At 39.6% G+C, this 26,640-nt stretch overlaps 1 protein-coding gene across 5 annotated transcripts in view; it reads left to right on the top strand.

Moving 5' to 3' along the window:
• Positions 1–26,640, top strand: part of LOC118223263 (thrombospondin type-1 domain-containing protein 7B-like) — a 351,386-nt gene that overhangs the window by 152,324 nt on the left and 172,422 nt on the right. For all 5 annotated transcript variants that reach the window (XM_035409549.1, XM_035409550.1, XM_035409551.1 and 2 more), the window contains one exon: positions 21,670–21,946. The gene's annotated coding sequence lies outside the window, so the exon portion shown is untranslated. The remainder of the gene's footprint in view (positions 1–21,669; positions 21,947–26,640) is intronic.

Below are 26,640 nucleotides of genomic sequence, written 5' to 3'. Positions count from 1 at the left end.
TTTTCGTTACCTTACTGTTGGCTCTATAACAGGCTTACCAAAATATTAAAAACTTGCTCATTTTAAGCATTGACCCTTCCCCTCACAAGGTTAATTCCCAGTGGGAACTGTGAGAACACCAAGCAACTGAGGGTTATTTTGGCTCTTGATGGAATCAGGCTTGGTTATCTCAATTGTATCACATGATTAAGTAAGACATTGTTCTTCTTGGAGACAGAAACTGCCTTAGCTGCCTCTGAACTCGAAGGCCAAGTCAAGGTGAGATATAATCAACTAATCTCACTCCACCAAGCTGGTGGGCCAAGGTGTAATTGCAAAAATAAGTTTTTTCCAAGAGTAGCTAGAAGATAAATAAAGGACACCAAAAGGGTTGTTGGTTTGTTGCATTATTTTGGTTTGTGCATTTTAAACATGTTCATGGGACGTCTTCCATTTTTCATATTAATTGTATTGTCTGGGTTCTCGTAAACAAAACTACAGTGTGTGCTTTTTCCAAACATGAGGTAAAAAGAAGCCCCTATGTGGCTCTGTCCAAAGAATTCTCAAGGATAGAGGTCTGCATAGATTTTATAGCTTTTCAGGGTATGGTCAAGGATATAGATATACAGCTTTTTTAGGAGTGTAGATATATATACTTCTGGGCTTGCTGGTTTTAATTAATCTGCATTATATGTATTTATTGAGCTGCTTTTTATTTCCTAATATATGTCACTGTATAATGCACATATACTCATAATTGCAAAAATCATAATTTTAAGAAAAATGCAATACCGAGTATTATCAGACTCTTATTGAGCCTTTTTTATATCAATATATATCCAAAGATATATGCTAACCATACCAGGGAACCCCACAGGATGACACACAGTTGTGTTACCCAGGGAGGGAGAGTTTTAGTGGGATTGTCCTAATCTCATCTCACAACACTAACTCCTGAATCAGGTGTCTGCACTTTGCCCGCAGCACCTGACACTGTGGCTACACAGCTCAGCTGGCACGTATCAGAAAGAAAGCAGCAGCTGGTACCACACGCTTCAGAGGAGAACGCATGCTTGTCAGTGTTCTCTCAAACTGACAGGGTGTTACGGCGATTTGATCGGAGCCATTGAACACAATCGGACATTCCAAATTCAGAGAAACTATCAGAGAAGCATTATGTAAAAGATGTTTCAGTGTGCCCGCACTGAAATGATTAGTTAGTACTGTGGTTTCCCCTGGAATATGGTCTACTACGGGGCTGTTTGATTAATTTAGCATGTACTTAATGGGTTTCGAATGTGCACATAGGTCTGTCAAAATACTGCTGGGAAGTTCCCTGGGTAATCACCAAGTGGACAACTTCCATTCCAGTTAGTGATGGAACAGCCGTGGGATGGAGATGAATATTCTTGTGTATCATTTTTAAATTAGCTTCCGCTGGTAAGCACCAGCAAAGAATATTCCACTCCCTCCTTTATCCCTGTGGTACATACACACAACTTTATCAATTTTCAATTTATCAAGTTGATGACAAGAAGTCCTCTCATCAGCATATTTTTCTCTTATTTATTTAAGCAATGTCTTTTTTCATGAATATGAAATGGTCTGCATGCAGTGAGAAAATCTACAACTGTCCACGTCCCCCGTAATATATCTCTTGTCGCTGATAACATGAACTGTGCTGTTTTTAACACTGGAATGTAAAAAGGTTTGATGAACCAGTAATATGATAATAGCCATTGGCATTGTAGGTCATGAGCTCTCAAATTTGATTCTCTCGGACCCTGCATGCTGTTTTTTACGCTTTGTTTTTGTTTTAAATTTGACATGTCCAATTCCCATCCTAATTTGTAATGTCGAATTAGCTATTTAGACCCACGTTCAAGCGGCAAAACACGCTGCCGATTCAAGAGAGCGTAGATGTCTCCGGTTCTTCTCCAAAATAGCTAGCCTGCTTCTTTTCACACTGCTCCCCACAGTCAAGTTCACACAGAGCTGAGGTGGATGTTTCATGTGCGGCTTTGGCAAGTAGTCCCTCGGCACCTGATTGTCCAGCAGGGGTCGCTGGAGAGCAATGAAACACGGGCCCCTAATTGGCCCCTCCCATCCCTGGGCAGTGTTAATTGTGCTTCTTTCTGCAGGGCTGCTGGCCACAGTCACAGTCTGGATTTGATGTCACATTATGATAGAAGTAGCTGTCCATGCCATAAACATCACAAATCCCTGAATCAGTCAGATCAACTACTGCTTTCATTTTCTGAAATCTGATATAGGCAAAGGGTTTCTTTAGTAAGAGGCAAATTTTCTAAATGTATTCAATTGTACACTGATAGGTGTGTCGTGAAATACGTTGTCGAGTATAAAGAGAGTTCAGGCAGAGCAAATGGCAACAAGCCAAACCTGTGTTGTGCTAATACATTTAAGGAATACATTAGGAAAGGTCCGTAAAACATGTTGGCAACAATGTTATTTAATTAAAAGATTTAAAATAAAAACAGCATGCAAAGGGGTCTCCTAGGAGTGAGAATCCACGCTTTAGGTAATTCAGAAATCAATTTTAAATGCAAGCATGTCCCTGGACATGGCTACTGCCTTGAAATATATATATATGTATTGGTGCCCATCATGGAGCTAAACATGTCCATGTTCACACACGATCCCCAGTGCTGATTTGGGAGAGCATAGACATCTCTGCGTCTTGTGTCACCAACCTTCTCCTTTTCACACCACAGCCCACAGCCAAGCTCACATAGTCAGTGAGTCAGAGGAGAACATCATGTATGCCGGCTTTCGCATGCTGTCCACTAGTGCCTGATCCACCAGCCGGGGTCAATAGAGAGCAATGAAACACTAACTCTCAAACAAATGGAACACACTTGTACTCTGGGTGATACAATAGTGGGCATAGTTGGAGCTTCCGGCCACAGTTGGCACTGGCAGAGTCCGGATTTGATCTGAAACTGTGGGGCTCATCCATATATCATAGTGTGATGCCTTAACCGAATGATCCACCCAGCATGTGATACATTTAATACATTTGATTGTTCTTAATTTACTCAGTCTAGTATTGCTATATAAATGTTCACATTGTCCTATTCTGTAATTATTTTGTTCAGTAACAATGCGGTTGTCATAAGCCCTAAGAGTTTGGTTTAAAAGGCTGTTCAGTCGGTGCATAGTCAAATACAAGCCTTTTGGTCACCTCATCTATTTTTTTAATTGCTGTCTCAAATCACTCAGCGGTGATTTTTAAGATCAGTGCTCTGAACGAACAGATTTGTTGCCCAGTTTGAATCTCATTATTCCCAAGTGGTTCTGGAAAAATCTGGTTCTTTTTGTGTCTGCATCACAAGGAACAAGCAGGGGGGATTCAGGTCTTGATAATTGTAAACATGTCAGCTGTGTTAAAGAATATATCTTTAGTGAACAGTCACAAAATCCTTTTTTAACAGACTCATTAAAAATTTTTCAAGGGTGTTAGAGAACCTTCTAATGTGCCAAATCAAAGATAAAGATGAATAGAATTACATCCTACTTTCCCAAAAGAGGATGCATATATGATCTCCGACAGGATTAATTGGTTAAGACCATGGCAACGATTTTTTTCCAGCCCTGAAATAAAATCCAATTAGCCATATGGTGCTGCTGAGTGATATGTCCAGCTAGCACTACATATCCCACGATGCCTCTAGGTTGCAGTTTCCCTTTGCTTTAAAGGAGTTTATCTGTATTCCCCTGTGTGAGTTGGAATACAGATAAGTAGACTCAGCTTTATGTCTTCCCGCTTTGTGACTCTTATGGAGTTATTGCCATGTGGGCCCAGCAGCTGTTCCTTCTGGGCACAGCAGGCCTCTGTCGTTAATTGAACTGTAATAGGTTGAACAGCAGGGAAGGTCAGACAGACATAGTTCAGTGATGCATGGCCCTGTCGGATCTGATACATGATCCATGTAGTTATGATTTATACAGTAGGCCTGCTCACACCACGCAAACAAACACAGAAATCATTCTGTGGTATGGAAAAAAGGAAAAATTAATTATTTATCTTTGCAATGCTTTTCACATTGCTTAGTGCCTTTGTGGGAAGATGTACGAGAACAATAAACTAATTAAAAACACAGGTCATGTACCTCTGTGGAATAGAAGAATGACAGAGAACTATCTGTATATAGGCTTATTTAAAAACATGAATAATGATTTGTACACTAAAGGGCAGTGTAAGTGTAGTTAAATGTCAGAATACTGGTATATGTGAAAAGCCTCCATCACTCCTCTGTCAGGAATGTCCACAGTTGCAACAGTCATACGATGTTACTATTTAAAAGCCGGTCTGGCAGTTCATTGCTTGTTGTTATAGTTTTTGATGAAGTTGTATAATAATAGAGGAGAGGAAAGCACACTTATAAAGGAAGTGACTACAAATCAGTATGCATGCGTCTCAGTGATTTGGTTCAATTGGAGGGGATAGGATAATGCATCACAGAGAATGTTTACAGTCATCGTTCCGCCTTCAACACTTATTGGTAATTTGGTTCTGCTCTCATTTTAAGCCAAATGCCTTCTGGATTTTTCCATCTTTTAACAAGATGAACATGACCTCTGCTAAAAGGGGTGACAGTATATTTATGAGAAACCAGTGATTTGATTCAAAACTCAAAACACTGGGAAGCCCAGCAGGAGGGGGTCAGAAAGATGGAAGAATTCAATTAATGTTCTGAGGACAGAACAATTTTGATTGGCTAAAATCAGAATGCATTTGATGATTGAAATCAAAGGGTTACAGCTTGGTTCATGAATGAAATGTATCTGGTATATATGAGTATATCTTGGAAGCTTTGCACTATGAAATTACTCACAGTTTAATAGACTTTGAGTGCTTTACTAAGTTAGCCAATGTCATAAAAATGCTTTGTGACCTAGGTGAACTTGAAATACATCGGAAGTTAGTGATTTAGTAAGCTAGTTAATGTTGGCAAAATGGCTATGTTGGTGATGATAGCAAAATGACAATCTGTAATAAAACAAAGTTTTACACATCCAAAGTTTTTCACATCCTTGATAAAGAACAAAGGAGGTTGTTTATAACAGTACAGGTAATGAGCTCTATTGTATACTTAAATATGGAAATGAGTAATCTTGTGTTGTGAGATTGGTGGACTTCAGTCATTCCAACTGCAGTTCAGAATTGAGGATGATTCATGCTCTGCAATTACAATCACTGAGTTCTGTCCTGGAATAAGCTGTTTACTGTGCAGTACAGTGGTACAGAATATATAACTGTACATTTTTCTTCTGTTCTGTTGTTTCTCATAATATTCTTACCTACACTTGTTTCGTTTAAATTGATGTATAACTACACATGAAAATGAAGTATGTTTTTTGTAGCACAATGGGAAAGGACTTACACCATAATGACCCATACCTAAGAGGACAGAATATTATACATGCTAAGCATGATTTGACTTAGTATGTGCCTATGTGGTGGCATGAGCTTTGCTACTAAGGTGTACTTAATTTCATGTTTCAACAGGAATATTGCAATAAGGTTCTTTTCTTTTTACTTTAGTTAATGATGCACAAACTTTTAGTGTATTTTATGAAGTATTAGAAGCTATGTGGCTTCTTTCTTCTTCATTTAATACAAATGCAATAAGATGCTACCTGTAAATGCAGTTATAAGCAAAGCAAGATAAAAGGCCTTTTGGTGTACAATACATTTCTGCTCATTCAGCTTCCTGTTGTAATTATCCTTGCACATGGGTTGACGATATGCTAATTAGAATCCCACAGAGAAATGCTCCATTCAGTGCAGACCCATTGTATATCAAAGTGACTCTTTGAGCAACAAATGACGGCAGTGTCATTTCCAGTCTGTAAGCCTGCCTTTACCAGATTCTACTTGACGTGCTTAACCTTGATGGTGCTACTATTTTCATCAGTGCTGCAGTCATTCACCGGCAAGTCACAACAACCCTCTAGCCATTGGTTCATTTTGTACTGGCTGTGATCCTCTCAAAGGATTTATTTGAATCAAATATTTATAGGATTAACACTACAGATATTCAAAATAAAATGCAACAGTGTTGTAAAATGTCTTTTAATTAACAGTGACTATTTGGATAAGTATTTGATGTCTACATCACATGGTCACAAAGATGTTTTCATCCCTTAATTACCCATTTGCTTCCTCACATATCTACTGCTTCTGTGTTGCTGTGTTACAAATAATTTTTTTTAAATAATATTTTATCCTGTATTTTAGCCCCGATTTTCCAAGCCTGAGCTCAACTGAACTTGTTGATCTCCCGCTGCATTCCCTCCTGCCGCCATCAGGACATGGCAGACACGTGACTTCTCCGATTCACATGACGCCTGTTCTCGATTCTATTGACACTGCAGATGCATCACTGATTTTGCCACACCCAGGTCGAGTGACATTGTTGGTGGACTGCAATGTGCCCAGGACCAGAGGCGTCACTAGTGTATTGTGATGATGGGTAACTTATAACTGAAACACATGCTATCTAGGCAATATTATCATAATTGTGCATTGCCCTGATTGAATTCCAGGCCACATTCAGGACGAGCATAGATAGATTCAGTTAGTATTGGGTGAATTGCTGGACTGTAGGCCAGTGTGTACCATTAACAGGATTTGCTACTCTGGAGTCTTAATTTGTTTTAAATAACAAAGGACACAAGGTAATTATTTGAACCCTCATACAAAGCCCAGAATCCATTGCTCTACTTTTCCTTCTCCAAGGGAAAATCTCATTTACAAATTTTTTTTATTTGAATTTATATGCCTTTTGTCAGATTGTATCCATTCTGTGTGGTAACAGGCAGCAGGGAAGTAAACAGCTTGATAGTGCATTCTGGGGAGACATACAGCAGCGAAGTGATTTGACTTCCATTTGGCTACTTAAAAATGTGCATTTTATTACCGGGATTAGACATGGGTCACGGAACAAAAACGATGAATGAAAACGAACAAAATTTTTCATGGAACAACAGCAAAAATAAAAATTTCAAGTGTTCCAGAGAGACATCGCTATTTTAAAAGTATGTAAACCAGCTAATTATGTTATGTTTTGTTCCAGTTTATTTCTACTTGTAAACCCCAGGGTGCAGTCCAATCCATTAAAGGGGAATTCTGCTGCAAAACAACATTTAGCTCATGTAACAGATAAAAGTGCAACTGATTAATACTCTCTGTGTGTCTGGCCAAAGTGATTTTGTGAAAGGTGAACATTTTGGTAGAGGCAGACGTCATAATGGCGTACAACCTTTTCCATGAATAAATCCACTTTGGAAGTCTTTCTTTCCTTTTCGTCTTAGTACTTTTTTTCTGTGTATAGCAGACTGTTACAAAAAGGAAAGACGTAGGGCTATCAAGTGTGGTATCGCTTTAGGCTATATATAGTTCCTAATACATTTATTGTATACTGGTAAAAAGGGAAATGGAATTGTATGAAGTCAAAATAATTTATCAAATGACTAGCATTTGTTGATAGAGAGGACCTAAATGTTCTCCAAAATGGTAGTCTTACAACTGGGCCTCAAGCAAATAGCATGTAATAATAGGTTTTGGAAACGGCATTGGTAAAAATGAACGGGAAGCTTGTTTGCTGTTGCTATGACAACGCTTTTCTTGTTTAGATGCCATTGTGACATCATCATAAGAACATTATTAACTGGCATTTTACATTTCGTTCTAACCATTGCATTCATTTATGTGTGCTGACTGCTGGAACTGAAATTATATTATACCATTTTTGTTCTGAACAAAATGAAATGTCTGTGGCTTTGAGACAACATACTGTATGACCCGCAAAATAGAGTCCTCTTTTCTTGCCATTAAGGAGGTCATTTAGTTTCTGGTATTGCAGGGGGAGTAGGCTACACCTAATAGCCAAATTGGCAAAGAAAGATGGCATCTAAATATATAATTGCTAAGAAGCTGGGGGAAAACCCCTGGTAGTATATTACAGTACCATGCAAAGACTTACATACCTTGCACCTTTTAAAGTTTCACAAGTAATTCAATAAATGACCATTCAAACTTAAAACCGTGTAATTTCATTGTTAATATTTTTAGAAAATATAAAACGCTTATTTTTTATGTTTTGGCTGTGTGCCTTACTTTCCCCCAGCTCGTCAGATATCCCAAGGGCCACACAGCCTACCTTACTACAGATGGATTAGTGCCAAAACAAGATGTGTATCTCTCATTGATGTCAGTTGGAAACATGTAGGCATCTGGTAAATAGCAATTTACCACTTATGTACCAATAACTCAAGGAACCCTGGCTAGCTGAAGCCCGTCCTGCTTTGGCAAAATGAAAACAGGTGTGTCCTGCTGTTGCAAACTCCCAGTCATAGCCAGTTAATGACAGAATCCAGGCTAATAACCAAGGTCAAGATTATATCAGCAGTGTGAAGTTGAGAGCCCCCATATTGTGAGAGTCTTGAATTATTCACCTTCAAAATGTTATTGCTACAAAGTTAAACTGTAGATGAGATTTTGGCCTCTTTCACATATAGCATTGTTTGCTGTTCTGGACTGTGTAAATCCTGCATAAAAGAATGACACTGAAGGCAACAGTTGAAGAAAAATGAAACTTATAACCACAAAAAGAGGAATCCCAAGAAAAATCCATCTGAAATAAATATTTTACTCCTTGTGTCTTAACCAGCTTGACACTGGTACTTTTACTACACAGTGCTAAACACTGCAGGCTGTTTTATTAATGCACAATTGCAAATATCGTTGGAGAACTGAATGGAGCAAGGAAGCAGCGATGGACTAACCTCTGGCAAGAAAGTGTGTTCTGGAAAATTCATTTTCCAATCTAGCTCCCTTCTTGAGAAAGGTCTAAGGTGAAATGCCTCAGAATAGCATTATTCCCTGTGCAGTGTTTGCATTCTAAGCACAAGTGAGGGAGTAATTTAAGTCTGTGAGCACATGAAAGAACTTATGAATCAGCAGTAGGAGAAATCTCACTATTTGGCAGTTATATTCAACAAATGTTTGTGTACCTATTACACAATTACTAGAAAAATTCTGCCATTGGGATGGCAGGTATGCCATCCCGCCAATTTACGCCTTGGCAGGGGCATGCCCCATACCTATACAGCACCGAGAGTTTGGCACTTTTCAGGGTTCCCCACAGAAATAACCACAACAGCCACAGACACTCAGCCCTTAAAAACATTAAATTCTGTACATTCTCACCCCATTTCAACAGACAGAATTCATAAACAACTTCACATGTCCACACAATAAAGCCCCACACTAAGGGGATTTTGCGTTTTCTTCTTCTTCTTCTTCTTCTTCTTCTCTTTTTCCTGCCGCCTATCCCACAAACAAAATTTCTCCCCATTGGACATTTTACCGACACCTGCCAAATCTTCACCTACACGACCCAATAAAAAACTTGCATACACACGTGAAATACAGCTAGTCTGTCTGTGGTCTAGTGGGCAAGGTTACAGTCTTGGGAACATGGGGTTCTAGGTTCAAGCCCAGCTAGGAACACATTTCTTTAACCTGCTTTTACCCTCACTAATAATTGTCTACTACTTCTCAATTATTGCTTTTGCACCATATCTACCGGCCATTCACCGAACGTATACACTGCATTATGACGTACCGTCTGCACGTTCAGTTATTAACTGGCTACAGTATTGCAAAGCCATATGGATTCAACGGGAGCTCTTTTGTGCTAACTGGCCTGTTGTCTTCTTTAAAACCACGGACAGGTTTGCTAATGATATTTCACACATTGCATAGCTATGTCATGGTGCTGCACTAACACAGTCACAGACTGGTAAACCTCCGGTTGAAGGATTGAATCCCGCCTCGCCCTCAGGCAGATAATTTCCTCTTTTACACTAACGTTTTCTTACGCTTATATTTGCTTTACCAAAACTCACTCACGGCCACCCATATGCATTTCATGATGGCAAATGTATTCCTTTTATTAAAGTTACACCAGTTCACCACTGTGCCATTTCTACTAACTATATTTCTTCACTTGGCTACCGTACAAAACCTTCTTATCAGCAAACGCCACGTTTCTGCATTCATGTTACCTCGCCCGGTTCTCTATCTAGCCACATACAAACAATTACTACATATGTACTTTCTACAACTCCCCATTAAAACATTACATATAAAATCATGACTCACTCATAATTATAACTACTAGTACTGAACATGAGAAAAGAGCATCAGTGCAATAGATTTCACACGTTACTTAACCCTCCACTTTAACAACTAATGCTTTATACCGACTGTTATATATACCGTTCGATAAAGAAACTAAGCTCACTCATGGTCACTTCATTTACTTCGCACTATAGTCTGTGATCATGTCAACCTTCATCTACATGCCCATTCTGCTAAAAACATATTGTTTCAACTATGCAATTTCATCATTTCTCCTAATTTCTCTCACACTGTTGTTATTTTCTCATATGCAAAGCCTGCTGGGACATATGCGTCTGCTCCTATTCTCCACTATCAAGCTTTCCGGTTCTAGCTTAGCAAAACAGCGAAGAGGATTCCTACCTGCAGATAAGCCTATCAAAATGCCTTATAAACCTTACAAACACTAAAAGTGCATCTCCACGAAATAACAGACAACGGAGCAGGACAGAAGGGTACACAAGTTGCGACCTAGGGAGCTCTATTTCTACGGGCTTGCTGATTCTTTCTCAATCAAGGCTCGTTGGATGGCTGTCAAATCCGTGAGTACATACACTGGCCATATTTCACCTGCGTTTCTGATGTGTTTACACTTACGCCACTCTTTGTCACAGCAACTGTTTTACATATATAGCAAACCGAAACTGCTAAATGGTACACGCTCATCAGACTGTACAAATACACACAAGGATAGCCATAATCCACAACCGTTTCTTACAGGGTCACTTCGCATTTCTCACTCTCATAATAAAACGCTTTGCAAAAAGAAATGGTATCTCATAAAAAACACGTTTTCAACGTACAAAAATGCCAAGTTACTCACACATACAAGGCATACACCGTCTATAACTCATTCATTCAGACTGCCAAAATCCAGGCCTGCCATTAAAAGTATTGATATCAAAATGACGCCAAGTTACGGTACTACAAACAATATAGGCGATCTTGCCTCACCAAAATTAAATAAGATGTATTCCAAAGCAATGCTACCCAATATTTCCTCAATTCTTTCAAGGCAGAGGAAATGATCTGCCTAAGGGCGGGATTCAATCCTTCAACCGGAGGTTTACCAGTCTGTGACTTTGTTATTTTTGTACAAAGTGTTTTTTATGAGATTCCATTTACTGTCAGTAGAACATTGGAATGGTTGTGTTTTTCCCCTTGTTCATTGATGTTCATTGTTCACTCTCCAAAGAATGCACAAGTAATCAATTTTCAATTCCATTTTCAAAAAAGGCTTTCCATTTGAGTGTACTAAGTTTTGATGGATTTACATACAGCCCAGCACAGTAGCTTTAGCTTTTTTTTTTACATGTTCATCATAATTTCAACGTATATTTTGTATAGTCTTGTCCATTCATATGCAGTTTTTGTCCCTGTGAGGTTAGTTTAGCCAGTTAACCTTGAAGCAAGTTGGATGTCCAGGTCACATGGCTTTCAGTGCTTCTGCCGGGCACAATGTAAAATGCATCACCAGACGAAGGAGAGTAGGCATTGAGAGCTCTGTTAAGCAGTGAGCGGAATCAGCGGGGTAAGGTTTAATCCCTATTTCAAATGGAGGATCGATGGGGGGCAGTCACGCATGGTACAGGGAGTTGTCCTCTGACACTAGCCCTCTACCAGCTGTTCTTTAACACCCATTGCTGAACTCTGTTAATCCACTGAGCCGGGCGCTTCTCCATGAACAACCTTATTGTCCCTGACACCTTATCTTGGTGTCGCTCCTGCAGGGAAAGAGAGCTGCTACTAACCCCAGTCAGAGCATGCAGCTAGCTCAGCACAACTGCTCCTATCTACATTGTATCCCTTTCCCTTTTGTCTGATGCTCGGTCCGTGTCAGACAGAGGCAAAGGAACTTTTCTATGTTTCTTCCATTTGGTCTGCACTGCACTCCAGGTCATTTTATTGCTAGTTTGCTGTCGCTACTGGAACTGTTCAAATGATTCCCGAGTGGAAATCGGTGCAGCAAGCCGCTGTTCGAGCAGCACTATTACTTTCATGACTATTACTATTTTTATTACTGCCTCTCTTGAAACGATAAGGTTGTTGAAAGCGTGTTCATGTTCTTCCATCATTTTCCCCTGCACTTTTTAACAGCGCAGAAAGATTTAGCTTGTCACCATTTGGTTGGTCTTTGAACTCAACTTTTTCCTGTCAATCTTAGTTTCATCAATTAAAAATAGATCTTCTTTTTAAAGGAATAATTTGTTGTGCAGCACATTGTAGGAAATTGCATATGCTCTATGACTGATTAAAAGGCTTGTCTTGTGAGTAGGGTAATTTATTATGTTTTTAAACGTATGCACAACTGCATATATCTGACATGATGTGGCCTATGAGGCTAAAACATTCCTTAATAGACAAGTATAATTAAGAACAATTGGCAGATGGTTATAATTCAAGTGTTGTGGTTGCAATAAAAACCAGCATGTACATTTTTTTTTCATTCAGAGTCACAGAATAATATCCCAGGCATAGAAACTCCCTGGGTACAACCCCTTATGTTTACACTGAATTGTGAAAAAATAAAATGTCATTTTAAGAATTATGTATTTAGCATTGCTGAATTCCCTATGAAATGAGCATGAATTGAAAAATGTATATTTATTTGAATAACACAACTAAATAATGTTTCAAGGTCATGCAAAGTTCCTTCTCATTTAAAGATAATGTTTAAAAAAGGACTTTCCGGAAACTGGATATATGTACGTAATAGGAACTCACTGAATGTTATGAGACGCATACCAAGTTTGAGAACCCCTTAGCATTATTAGAGCATGATCATATATATTTCAAAATGGATACTAAAGTTATGAATAGTCAACTGTCTTCAGGAATAATATTTAATAGGATGTACAATGATAAAGATAATAAAAATAAATGTAAAGCAGCATTGAAGTCGATTATCAGATGAAAAGTTGTGAAAGGAATTCACAGGTAATGACATTTATCTGTTGAATTAAAAACATATTTGTATGCAGCATGAAAACAGAGTTGAAATTTACCCCACGTTATAAAAAGTCAGTTATTACAAGATTGATGATCCCGATAAATGACCAGTGTTTGTGCTCACACATTGCATTTTAAGAAGAAAAAACCGGTAACTATTGCTGCTGTTTATTTGGCCGTATGCTGGCAGCATCTTCTAGGGCCTGACTCATGTCAGATTCCTGCTGGCCTAACATATCTGCTTGTGTGAATGATAGGTGTTCCAAAGCCAAGATGCCTTAATAAATAAGATGCCCCTTGGACGATGACATGCAATCTCCCACTGAAGGTTTGAATATACACTTTTATTACGCAAAGATTGCTTTGCGCAGGCAAAAGGCAATATATAGTATATCCATCCACTTTGCTACATTCAGGTATGTGGGTTTTTTTTGTACCTGATCTCATTTGTGGTAAATAGCAAGGCCACATTCTAAAGGATGTGACAACTTCAGCATGGATTCATTAAGTGTGATGTGCTCTGCGCAAATGGAATCCCACTTGGTCGTTCACAGGAGCTGCTGCTGCTGTCCGTAGTTATTTTGACATGGTTTGGTTCATTAAAGTCCCCCATACCTTAACCCTCAAGTTTATTCCCAAAGAGAACTGATTTTCTGTGGCACATCTTTATGAAGCATAAAATGGCTATGCGCTTGGCCAAGTTTTACTTGAAGAAAAGAAAATGACCTGTTCTGGGTGTGTATTTTTTTAAGTTTAGCTTAAAAACAAGGATTAAAACTACATACTGTAGGTATACGTCCATGTGCATGGTGTGACTACAGGTAGGCAGTTACTGAGTAATGTGTTATTAACTAACTGTGGTACTGTTGGCTCAGTCTACAATGAACTAGGGAATCAGGCAACATAAGATTTTTCAAGAACATTGGAGAACATTCTAGTTAGATAGAGTATACATTTGGATTTGAAATGTGAGCAGTCTGTGGATGTGAAAGAAACTTCTGACAGCCCAGCTCAAATTAAATTACTTTTAGCACTTTTAGCACTATTAATTAGGGTTCCACGGGTGTTTTTAATTATCTTGATTGATTGATTACTGTTACTTTAGTTTGCTAATGGATATTTTGTGAGCTCTCTTCATTATTGTCAAGCTAGCGTAGTAACTTGCCACATATTGAATCAATGTAAATTTGAAAACTTATTAAAAAACAGTTAATATATTCAATACTTTGTTAGCAATCGCTAGCTAACTTTTTAATACTAGTAGTCAGTGATTAATTTGTAGGTCATGAGGTTCTGGAACAAAAAGTACCCATGTGAAGGAGGTGACCAAAACATCTCAGAGGTCCCAGAATACAAAAAAGAAAGAAAAAAGAGAGAAAAAACAGTGCCAGTGGGCAATGCTGTGGTGCTGTTAACACAACAATTATTCAATGAATACAAACACGTTATGAGATGACAGCAAGTTGTAAAAGCGCAAAGTCCATAAGTTAAACTACAACATAACAAGTAGCAAAAGGAGTGTACAGTCAAAAGGAAACGGCAGTCACAATAATAAATTGATGGAATAAAATTAAAATGGTTTAAAAGGACATGTTACTGAATTAGCATGCTAACTGTGTAATGTTAGCTTGTAAATAAAACTGTTAAGAACCTATTGCTTGCTATCTAGCCAGCGGGGCTAATGCTACTAGCCGTCCCACTCAGTTCCTGGCAGGGTCGATGAACTCCAACAGCACCAATAGGAACTAGGAAGCTACAGTATCTAGCTGCTAATGAAGGAAAAAAGTCTTTATTTTGATCCAGAACATAAACATTTGCTTAACCTTTTATTCATGTTTTTTGTTTATACACACATGCAGTACAAAACGGAACATTTCATTGGTTAAAAAAAAATAAGTTAAAAAAACTAAGAAATTTTCTTTCTTCTGGACATTTTACTATGTATAATCTGCATTACACCCATTAAAATAGGCCTTAATGTAGAACCCACCTTACAATAACTTACAATACTGAAATGGTGCCGCTGCAGATCATTGATTTCAACCAGATTAGGTTCAGCTGCAGCCATTTAGAATACTGCCCCAGCATCCCCAGCGATCTCAGCTGATGTCTGCTGGGTCGACTGGGACCAGGTGTTAGCCGGACACGGAGCCTTGCTTATCAAACAGCCTCAGACTAGGAGCTTAATCCCCTTTGGACCCCCTGAACAGATAACATAATTCCACACCCTTATCAAACCACAGAGGAGGGTGCTGGGCAGCATTATTGACAGTCGACCGTATTGTGTTAATTATAAACTGGGTAACTGGAGTATAGGCAGTTGCATGGAACAGCTGAGCTGGTGGTTTAGCGATGGCTTTAGCATGCTGTACCATTCCATCGACCGGAAACTCATTTTGTTTGTGTGTGGAGGCTCTGTCCGTTTTGCTTCACCACTGCAATTACCGTGCTGGCTGGTCCTTTTTGTTTTCGCTTTCCTTTCTTCTTTTTTTTCTAACCCATTGTTTTTTGTTCTCTGTTTGCTTTTCTCACTATTTCTTTCTATCTTTTTATCAGGGAAAGCCAAGAACTGCCCCCAAAGAATCAGATTAAAACAAGGGGTGACGATATGTTTTTCCCAGTCACTCAAGCTTTAGGTGCTTGTTCTGTCATCTTAAAACCCCACTTCGTCATTTAAAGCCAAACCACTGTTGAAGAAATCTAATTTAATAGTTATTTTAATGCAGTAGACTTGCATGTTTCAGCGAATGAAAAATGGAACTGTTGGTTACACTTTTGGCTGATTGAAAGTTTATCAGTCATGTATTACACTACTGACTTGATGTGAGACATTTTTTGTTGCATGAAATTCTGTTCAAGGTTGAATGGCAGATGAACTACTGTGTAAAAGGTCAGCTGCGTGGACGTGATGTTAAACCAAATCGACTATGCGTCTTTCTTTATCAAAGAATTATCTCATTTTGTCACCTGCTCATCATTTCAGTTTATTTATCTGGGTTTTCAGTATACCACTGGTCCAAAGAGGAAAAAGATAAGCACACATATTATTGAACACTTCTTAGGTGTTCAGTAAATCTGCACCCAGAGTGACAGATAAATTAGGTATTTGTCCAAAGGCAGTAATAATCTTTCAACATCTTGCTTTGTACATGGGGTCTAATGGTCCTTAAGTGCACCACAGTAAGCTTGATGAATACACCCTTTATAACACAATACAAGCCTTTTCAGCTGACCAATGAATCCAGATTACCAGTGAAATTTATATCATTTTTATAAGTATGATATTCTTTTGATGATTTAGCATATAATGGACACTGCACTCTGATGTAAAGGTACAAAACTTCACATGGAAATTAATTGTTGTTAAATGTGTCTTACTGATGTAGGCTTATGCAGTACACACAAAGCTGTCATAAGCCTGCCAAAACAGGCAGGCTTATGACAGCTTTTTTTATTTTTACAAATTACACAGATTATCATATTGTTATTGTGCAAATAATTTCCAGCCACAAGTCAGCTCTCACTATGCCCATTTCCTGTATGAAGCACTACATTCTCAGTCCCCCTTGTGCACCTACTATGGACTTGATATGCACTTAAGTAAGTCTTTCTGGTTAGGAACATCTGCTAAATTGCTAAATGTACTGCAGTGCAATAATTATCTGATTGCATAGTCGAGAAAATTGATTGGCACGTTGGGCCATGTACAATTTTAGCTGTTTTATAGAGGAAAATAAGCCAACTCTGAAATATAAACACACAATTACCACTTGCAATCAGTTAACTTTGAATCAATGATGAACATCAGTTTAATCATTTTTGATGAAAATCTTTTCCTGTTAGTTGATTTGATAGGTGTATTAAACAGATACTGGTGTTTGTGTAATGTTTCTTTGTTTTAAGGAGAGCAGAGAGGCCACCCTCCTTATGTATTTATTATTATTTTTTTTTTCACTCCAACAATAGGAAAGTAGAGAGTTATAGAAAGAGATGGGATCGTGGTACACAAACACGTGTGGCTGGGGATCAAACCCCTGGCTGCACGTTTAGCTTGCTAGCCATAGTGCTATCTATTTAATTGCGGTTATCTCAAGCACATGCATCCTTCTGTTCCATGATTATGTGCTTCAAATATTGCAAAAATGCACCATCTTTTGCAAATGACAATTTACAGATCCATTGCACCTTCAAAGCACTTTATTGAACTTCTTTGGAAAGATTAACATTTCTCATTAATCTGTTTCGGAGGATGCGCTGATTTCATCTGGAGCACAGTTTGATCTATCATGCATGTAAGCAAGTGTACTAATTATAACTTCACTTTCACAACACCAGTGCTACGTGGACATTTATTTATGTTGTAAAATGTTATTGATTCTTGATTCAATGAATTTGAAGCCTGTGGTGTACTTGAAGTGCATGTTCTTGAGTATGTTTAAACAGAATATTAGTTCTGCTGTGAATCCATCTCAGTCCACTATATAATGAGGGTGTGTGCGTGTGCGTGTGTGTGTGTGTGTGTGTGTGTGTGTGTTGAGAACGGTAATATTTTGTTGTGTAATCGTAACACCTCTTATGACTCAAATAGCTTTTTAAAGAAATGATTAGCATTAGTGTGATTAGCATAGAAATTGAATGTATCTGATAATAGAAATTTACTCTATTACATTTTTTCTACTTCTTTGGGATTCAGCCATTCCAGTCCGACTTCAGATGCAGTATTTTTAGTTATTAAGATTATCAGATCCATTCTAACATTAAATAGAGCTAAATTCCTTTCTTGATACAATCATGTTGTTACAGTACATTGTTTAACAATAAGTTTAATATGAGGATAAAGACAAAAGACTTGAATTCTGGCAGTATTCCATGTTATGTTAATCTTTTCTTGTTCATTTGAAAATGGGCCAATCTGCATGAATGTAACTGAATTCCTCTGTGTGGTTCAGTATTTACATCTCAAACACCCAACAGGAAGAATTTGGATCGTGGCCTGATTGAATCTGAACAAGTGCTAATTGTTTTTTGTGAATCATTTGTTTACATCAATCACCTGTCCCTGACATTCAACAGCACCTCATATGGTAACATATGAACTCCTTGATATTTTATATTCAGTGATGTTCTTAATCAGAGATTATACCATGATGTCCTTTATACATGATTATATTGTGACGTCCTGATATTTTCCAACTTTCCAATTCCTGGTACTTGTCAAACCTGTCCTAGTCATTCATCTAGCTCTGATTGGTTTACTATCCAGCCTGTCATGTTTGAGGATAAACTACATTAGAAGCTGTGGATAGACTATCATTCAAGTGCATTTTCCATGAATATGTATTGGGTGTGCGCCATTAAAATAAGATATAAATTGACTTTGAAGTTTGGCTTCACAGCTTTAAACTAGAGTTGTCAGAAAATAATAAAACTGTTTCCAGCAACTAATGCAACTTAATTTTCTCTCTAAAGTGTCACACTAAAAGGGCCCTGTGAAGTTAAAAATAAAATCGCCTTATTGAAATCATTCAATACATATCAAACTGAAGAACTAAAAATGAACTGACAAACAGATAATTAGAGTGAATCTCTTCTCTGTTTAATTAAGTCTTGCTGACTGGTGGTGTATTTGTTTCATCTTTCTAGTCATGTGAAAGCTGCCTAATGCATTTGTTTTGTGCCTCTCATTCATAAGACACCAATTTAATTAGAGAAAATAACAATTTAATTTTACCACTGCAATGTAAAATATCCTCTATATTTCCCTCAAAAATCAATTTCATGCAGAGAAAAGTAAGTTTTAATTTGTCTATATTTGTATAGCCTCCTGTTCAGTTTTATCACTTCAAAATTTCCCGTCGAAATGAATAATCGATCTAATTAATCATACTAATCTAGAAACCACATTGAAAAGCTCACTGACCAATGAATGCCATCTTTGTGATATTACTTTACATTGTATTTGCTGATAGGAAAACTGAAGAGAAGATGGAAAACTGAATTGAGCTTTAAATATTGTCGAGACTACTCAAATTTGCATTGAGTGTGACTCGATTACCACAAGACCACAATTTGGGGGATGACATACTTACTACTGGTGGTCGTCTATTCTGATTGGTCTATGCCTTCTCGAGCTCAGCTCATATTACATTCCCCCCACGTTCTCATTGCACATCTGATCTGTGACCTGTAACCTCCTCTGTGGATTTAGCCATCCATATCCGCACCTGCATGGGAGAAGAATGGGCCTGGGAGAAGATTGCATTGAAGGTGTAAACAACAACTAGTGGATTGATTGAGCTCACAGCCTCACCTGTCACATTCCACTTCCTTCATTACACCTCCCATCCAGCCACAGGATGTAAAAGTGTGAATGGCAGGTGCAGTGATAGCTGAAAATTCTACACAACTCCTCATATTGCTGTTTATGAAAAAATGTCTCCCACTCACAGGGCTGAATTCAATGTGACCATAATGCACTTTGTCCTTATTTAAAAAAACGATGTTTAGGGAACAATGCCAATGCCTAAAAAAAAAAAAACACCTTCTATGAAAGGTCCTATACAACAGCCTGATAAACCCCTCATAAACATTGTGGGGATTGATGCTTACAAAATTCACACAACCCGTACATGATGTCCTATGTCCCCATATTCATATATAGATATCATATGTTATTGCTGTAACAATCTGATTATGTAATGGTAATACATTTTTTGGTCAGTCAGATGTAGAATTTATGAATGTTTAATGCATATTAAGATCATGTTTATGTATAACAAATTTACTCTGTACCTACCTTGTGTAACTTTACCTTATATTGCCTTTATACTGTATTTACATCAGTTTGGCCGTTTCTGACAACATTGTGGAAGGATGTGAAAATACAGCAATCACAGTCAGCTTGAATTGAGGCTTGTCCCTTTAAAGATGGGTTCCTTTGATCGGCTATTTCTCTGGCTTGTGTGTAATATCAAGGTTTCATCTAAGGTAAACATTTGAAGCCCTGAGCAGGTGGGTAATAACGGCAGTTTAGGGACTCGACGGGAGAGTTTGCGCTGCGACAATATCGTCCCCGAAAAGAGGCTTACTGCCATGTGCCACGTACCCTAGTAGCTGTCATTGCTCCTCCAGTTATCTTAACTGCTGTGTTTGCTACGATGTAAAGCAGAAATGCAAGTGCAAAAACTGTGACAAGCAAGTTTATGAAGCATCATTTCTCATTAACACTGCCGTCCCCATGGTCTTGGTACTGTCGTTTGCACTAAGGGATTTGAAACGTACTGACTATGCAGAGTACTGATTTAAAGCAAATGTGTTTTAAATGCTCTCCAGGTGTTTTAAAGTTACAGAGATATGGCCATATAAGAAAGGTCTATATGAAAAGTAGTTCAGGGTTTGAGGTCTTACAGCACTGGGCAGTCTTTTCTAAATGTGAAGAAGACGCGACAGCAGCAGTAATCTAATCACAATGCCGGAATGGGACCCGGGCCCCGCGTTAAAGATCGATCCCCTTTTCGTTCTTCGCGATCGCGTCGCCCCCGCGGCTTCGACACGTTTTGTACGTGTCGTGCCGGCGACGGCGCGGAGACGCGAAACGGCACGACGTGGCGTGACGCCGTTCGGGACGGGGACGGCGGCGCTCGAAAGCACCTGGAGAGGCGCGCTCGGGGTCAGCGAGATCCGAGGTCGCCGGAGCGTGGCGCGGAAAGTCAATAGCCGCGGGCGGCGGAGGGCGCCGCGGAGAAAAGGGGGGGAGCACCGGCGTTAATGGAATCAGGGATTCGCCAGGATGAGCTTCGCGGACAGGACTTGCTCTGCCGGTGACAGGTAATAACTGAGCGTGGCCCTGGAGGAGAGAGGAGCCGCTCGTTTAGAATACGTCTGATACGGCTGCTGATAATGACAAATTGCTTTGCCATTTAAATCCCATCTCCAGTGCAGCCTTTTCTCTTTCTTTTTTGTTTTGTTTGTGAAAAAGATTTTCTCGTCATCCCTCGGACAGGCCGGCGCGCTTCACTCCTAATCCTGCTCCCGACTTTTTGTGGTTGAGAACCCGCAGCTCTGCAGTTATGGAGTTTAGTGCTGGGAAAACGCACCCGCGTTTCATTTCAGTGCAGATGATCTCTTTGAAGTTGCCGATTAAAGGTGGCAAATGTGAACATAATTTCTCTGATTTGGTTTAGCCAAGCATCAAAACCCCTCTTACACGGTAATTGATTTCGGGCCATGTGACTCGTTTGTGAGTTTGACGCGTGAAGATTATTAAAGAGCGGAAACATAAGGGTTGATGGAGAGCCTCAGGTGTTGTTTTTACGCAATTGGAGTATGTGTAACTTTTATCATTTCAAAGAATCACTGCAATAACTGTAATTAGCGCCAATGTAATTAGCTGAACATTACCATAAACCCTGTACTCATCTGTATGGAACAGAGTGGAAAAACAGTGCTCGCTGTGGGCAATATTTATGTGGAGAACAGAGAGAAACCACAGCGGTTCAAACCAATAACCCTCTTCTCCTTTCTGCTCCTAGGCCCACTGGGTCCAGAACCTGTCCCAGGAGAGACTCTGAGTGGATATTTGCCACGGGGTTATCTGTGCCGGTTGTCAGGGATCCTGTGACGGACACATCTTTGATGCCCTCTCTTCCACAGAAGCAGTCACTGAGGATTAGCTGCTGGATTATGTGTCAGGAGACAGGCACTGCTGCGTTTATCTCCCACCCTGACACCACCTCCATCGAAGAAGAGCCTCCTCTCCACCCACTCTCCCATCAGCGGGAAGTGATGACAGTTAGCCCTCCCGTTCAGGTACAGCATGGGGCGAAAGAGGCCTTCTCTTGAAGATTTTATATTTTTTTCGGTAGGATGTGTGTGCCTGCATACCAGCTCTCTGAGCAGCGCATCAGTCAGTAGAACTGTAAAGGCCTTATTAATTGTGCGTTCATTTCAGTGATGTCAAAGATGAACTGCAGGCTTGATTTTCAGTGATGTTAAAGATCACAGTGAACACGCTCTTCTGTGATGTCAAGTATTCGCCGCACTCAAGTGTATCGGTGATGTGAAGGAAATCAGTCATTTCAGGATGAAAAACTAAAATAAAAATAATTTGTAAAAATAAAATATCAGATTTCTTAAAATATGCAACAGGAAGAGCTGATTTATGAAGCCGGCCTAGGAGTGTATTTGTATCAATCAATTCTCAAGTGGCACGCACTGTGCTAATGGGAGGGCCGGTCGTTCTGTTCCCCACCTGTCTGGTGCACGAGGTGTAGCTGGCTCTCTCCCAGCCTGGGGAGAAAGCACATCATTTCTCCCAGCACTGTTTGTACACCCAGCTGTGTTATCAGCACCGACTTCATAATGAAAACCAAATCAGATTTCTCCGTTTCAATGCTGCCATGCTCCCCTGCTTTCAGTTATTTTGGAGTATATAATCTCTGCGTGACTGTCAGGAGAGCTCATCTGTTTTTATGAATGCACAGATTTCATTTATGAATTCATTTGTGTGGGTATATGTCAGGGATACAGAGCAATCTAATCGCTGCTTGTTGCTGTCCTCTGCCCTTTCAGTAACTGGAGGCTGGTCGTGCTCAGCTGTGCGTTGCGCGGGTTTGGGCATTTTCAGATTGTGTTTGATGTGCCTTAAAGCACAAATCAATAAAACGATGATTGATTAATAACCCCCGAGATGTGTGGGTGAGCCAAATTAAATGGTAGGCCTCCTAAATGACCCATCCTGCCAAGGCACACATGGGTCAGTGGAGCCCCCTATGGCCTGGATTTAATACTGACCTTCTGGCCAGAAATAGTTTTGGAGTGGATTATAATTTGTCCTAGCAACACCCAGAGAGGGAGGGTTTTTTGCTGGCATGGCAACCCTTGCCTCCTTGCCAGCTAGAGACTTATTATGCCCATTGTGCTGGTATTGTAGTCCTGCAGAGCAGCGGCTTAGCAGTTGGAAGAATGGAGAATTGGCCAACAGAGTCCATATTCTGGATAGTGCTAGTGCTGGTCCTACTTCCTGAAATGGAGAAGATTCCAGGAATTGAGCAGGTCTCTGTTTACAATTATGCATTCTGAATTTGAAATGAAAGATGAAAACTTAAAGAAATACAAGCAAGACGTTTAAGTGAATATCACCTTTCAAGTGAATTTCAGTTTGTCAGATTTAGCCCTGCTGTGGCTTACCACTTCCTACTTTAAGTAGCGATGGTCTTGGAGTGAGAACTCCAACAGGCCAAACTGATATCTCTCCTCTGTGGTTTTGATAAATTTCACACCAAATTGCTCATACAATAAGAAAAAGGCTCTTGTTCCCCTTGGACAGAAAATATTAGTATTCTTTAAGTATAAAAATGCCTTTTTTTCTCTAGATTTAATAGAGTTGTTATTAAATCTCGTGTCACTGATTTAGACCAGGTAATGGTAAGAAGACAGTTTGTTTTACATCTCTGTTTTTTTTTACATCTAACTGTGGCCTTCATACTTATTCATGTGTGCAAACTAAATGCATTATCTCAGTAATGCAGTCTAGGAAGAATAAAGGACTTTGGATTCTACAATGTTTCCCTCTGGCTCCCCATTTAAATTTTCATGATACTGTCCAAATGACATTGCCATATTCCTTTGGGTCGCTTAAGATTGTAAAAATACCAGGCAGAGAGCAGAATGCGGAATTATTACAGTGTATCTGGGGTCGACCCTGGCTGTTTCTGCAGGTCAGGATTATTCAAAGGCTTGCTGCAGGAAAGTAATAAAAACAGAATTTGCAGAAACTGGTTTCAATGGCATTGTATTAATAAAAAATCTATCACATGGTCAATTTGCGTAATGTGAGGTGAGATATTCTTTGCCAATCTGAATTTATTTGGTCTACAGAAAAGTTCAGTTAAATCTGAAGATAAAACATAGAAACCATCTGTGCCTGGTTCTCTCAATATTGCCATGCCATGGTTGTGCTGCTGAATCATTATTGTTATTTCAGATGACTATTAAAGTATTATATTAGAAGCCAAGGATTTTTGTTGGTGGAGGGGGCATACAAGTAAATTGCTTTTTTCTTGGAAAAGTACCAATGGAAACATTAATGCGTACAGATAACAGAAGAGGAGATGCAGGTAGAATCCTTGATTTGACTGGATTGAATAATTGGATGTGGATCTATCCAACAATGTCGTCTGGGTTAAACAGGCTGGGAACAAATATAGCTCTGCTGTCTCCAGCCAAACTGGCTCCGGGCTTTTGTGAAGAGACCGGGATGATGGAACGGCGATAGGGCGGAAGTCAGCTGGACCCTTGCCACGGGCATTGCTCTTTTTTTGCAATTGTTCCGTGCCTATAATCAAACGCTAATTATCGCAGCCACCTGTTTACCGAAAGCCGGCGCGGACGCGACGCTCCCCTGGCTGGCGCGGCGGTCGCGTGATGCGCGGAGGCCGCGCGAAACCGCTAACAGCCGCCCGTTTCCCGTCACGGGTTCTGCTTGGTTTCATATCCCCGCACTCCTATCATACATTTCCAGCCACGCCACCAATTTCAGTTTCTGTGTATGTACGGAGCAGCTGCTGACCCAGTTATTCCGCAAAGGCGTGTGCGTGGTTCTAACGCACAGGTGGGAGACTGAGACGCTCACGGGAGAGGAGGGAGGACGGAGCGTACCTGAGCATCCAGACTTTCCGACACCTCTCGTTACACTCCCTCCACCAGGAGAGATCTTATCAACTGTGGAGAATCTGCACCACGGAGAACCCACAGCATGAATTTTAAACATGGCTGTTTCAATTTGTTTATGTATAAAATTAATGTAACCTTTATTTATCCGGGTTAACCTCAATGAGATTGTAATCTCTAACCAGATAGACCTTTTGCATTGTGGTGTTCTTTAGGTCACTATGGTCAGTAGCGCACTGTCAGCAGAAGGGAAATTGGATGAGGCTGAGAGATTGTACGCTGTCTCCTCCACCCACCTCCCACCCCCACCCAGGGGAACTGGACTGATGCCCTGTCTGGCAGGCAGAAATGTGTGTCTGATTAGGAAATATTTACATGCACATTTACTTACATATTTGCATATCTATGTGTCTGAGTCGGGCATTTACATCTTATCAGCATTTAGCATGAGAGAGGGGTCACTGACTGCAGATTGCACCCAGCTGTATCTTTATCTGATAGGAACTACCCCCCCCCCTCTCTCTCTCTCCCCCTCACTCACACTCTCTCTCTCTCCCCCTCACTCCCTCTCTATCTCTCTCTCTCTCTCTCTCTCTCTCTCTCAGTTCTCTCTCTCTAACACAAATTGGATTTTGCCAGTAGTGAAACACAGTAAAAGCAATAAGACACAAATCTAATTTTCCTGAATGAAATCAACCAACAACCCACCTGGCAGCATCTGGCTTGCCTGCGAACTGGAGTGAAATAATTCAGATGCATATTTAAGTTTAATAGTTATTGTCGGATCGACTCATATGTTTTATTCAGAGGCCCATAAAAGATCAGATGTACAAAATGTACTATGGAAAGGAAGGGGACAAGGAATGTAAATTCTACATTGTAAAAATACTGGGAAACTGCTGAAACCAAGAGAACACTGCATATTATGATACATTATCCTTCTAATGACACAGTAATCTAGGGATTGCTGGATTGTAGTCATTTGGTTGGCACATAATATCTGGCACATATAGAATCATAGTGCACCCATCCGAGGGCAGTGAAGAGAAACTGATTACCTTTGAATCATTTGCAATCTTTAAAAACAAACACATTTATTTTTATATTACATAAGAAATAGAGAGTTAAGGATGCGTTTACATTAACAACATTACAGTTTGTTCACTGCACTCCTGAAAAAGAAATTATGTTTATGTTTATGCATTTTAATTCAAATGCTCAAATGTTTTGAAAGGAGTAATAGAAACCATTTTTTTCTGCATGTGGTTCACAATGTTAGTTGTAATGAAGCATAAGTGTGCTCATTAATTTTTCTTTTGTTGCAGTATATTTAGCAAATTAGGAAAGCCAGCACTGATCCTTAAGCCACAGGCTGTGAATCAAGAGGGACATGAGGCAGAAGCAAATGAGCTGCAATTTAAATGTGCTATAATATCCTCTATTACTTTTAAGCTGACACATCACTTTTAAAAAGGGGTTAATATCCTCCATTATTTCAAGGCCAGGACCTACCTCCTAATAAGGGTTAACATTTTCTATGACAGTGGTCCTCAATCTTTTCCAGAAAGGGCCTGTTGTTGGTGCAGGCTTTTGTTCCAGCCATGCAGTTGCAAGCCTGATTCTAGTAATGAACCAGTAGAGTCTTTGCTAAGTACCTTGATTAGTAGAATCAGGTGCGTTACTGCTTGGTTGGAACAAAAGCCTGCATCCACACTGGCTCTTTCTGGATAAGACTGAGGACTCCTGGTCTATGACTTCAAGGCTGGTATTGCCTCCTCAAAAGGGTTCATGTCCTCCATTACGTTAAGGCTGATATCTCCTTCTAAAAAGGA

The sequence above is a fragment of the Anguilla anguilla genome, chromosome 3 (genome assembly GCF_013347855.1).
Source record: "Anguilla anguilla isolate fAngAng1 chromosome 3, fAngAng1.pri, whole genome shotgun sequence".
In the NCBI taxonomy this organism is placed as follows: domain Eukaryota; kingdom Metazoa; phylum Chordata; class Actinopteri; order Anguilliformes; family Anguillidae; genus Anguilla; species Anguilla anguilla.
Note: the sequence above shows the minus strand (reverse complement) of the source record. Positions and strands in the feature narration are given on the sequence as shown.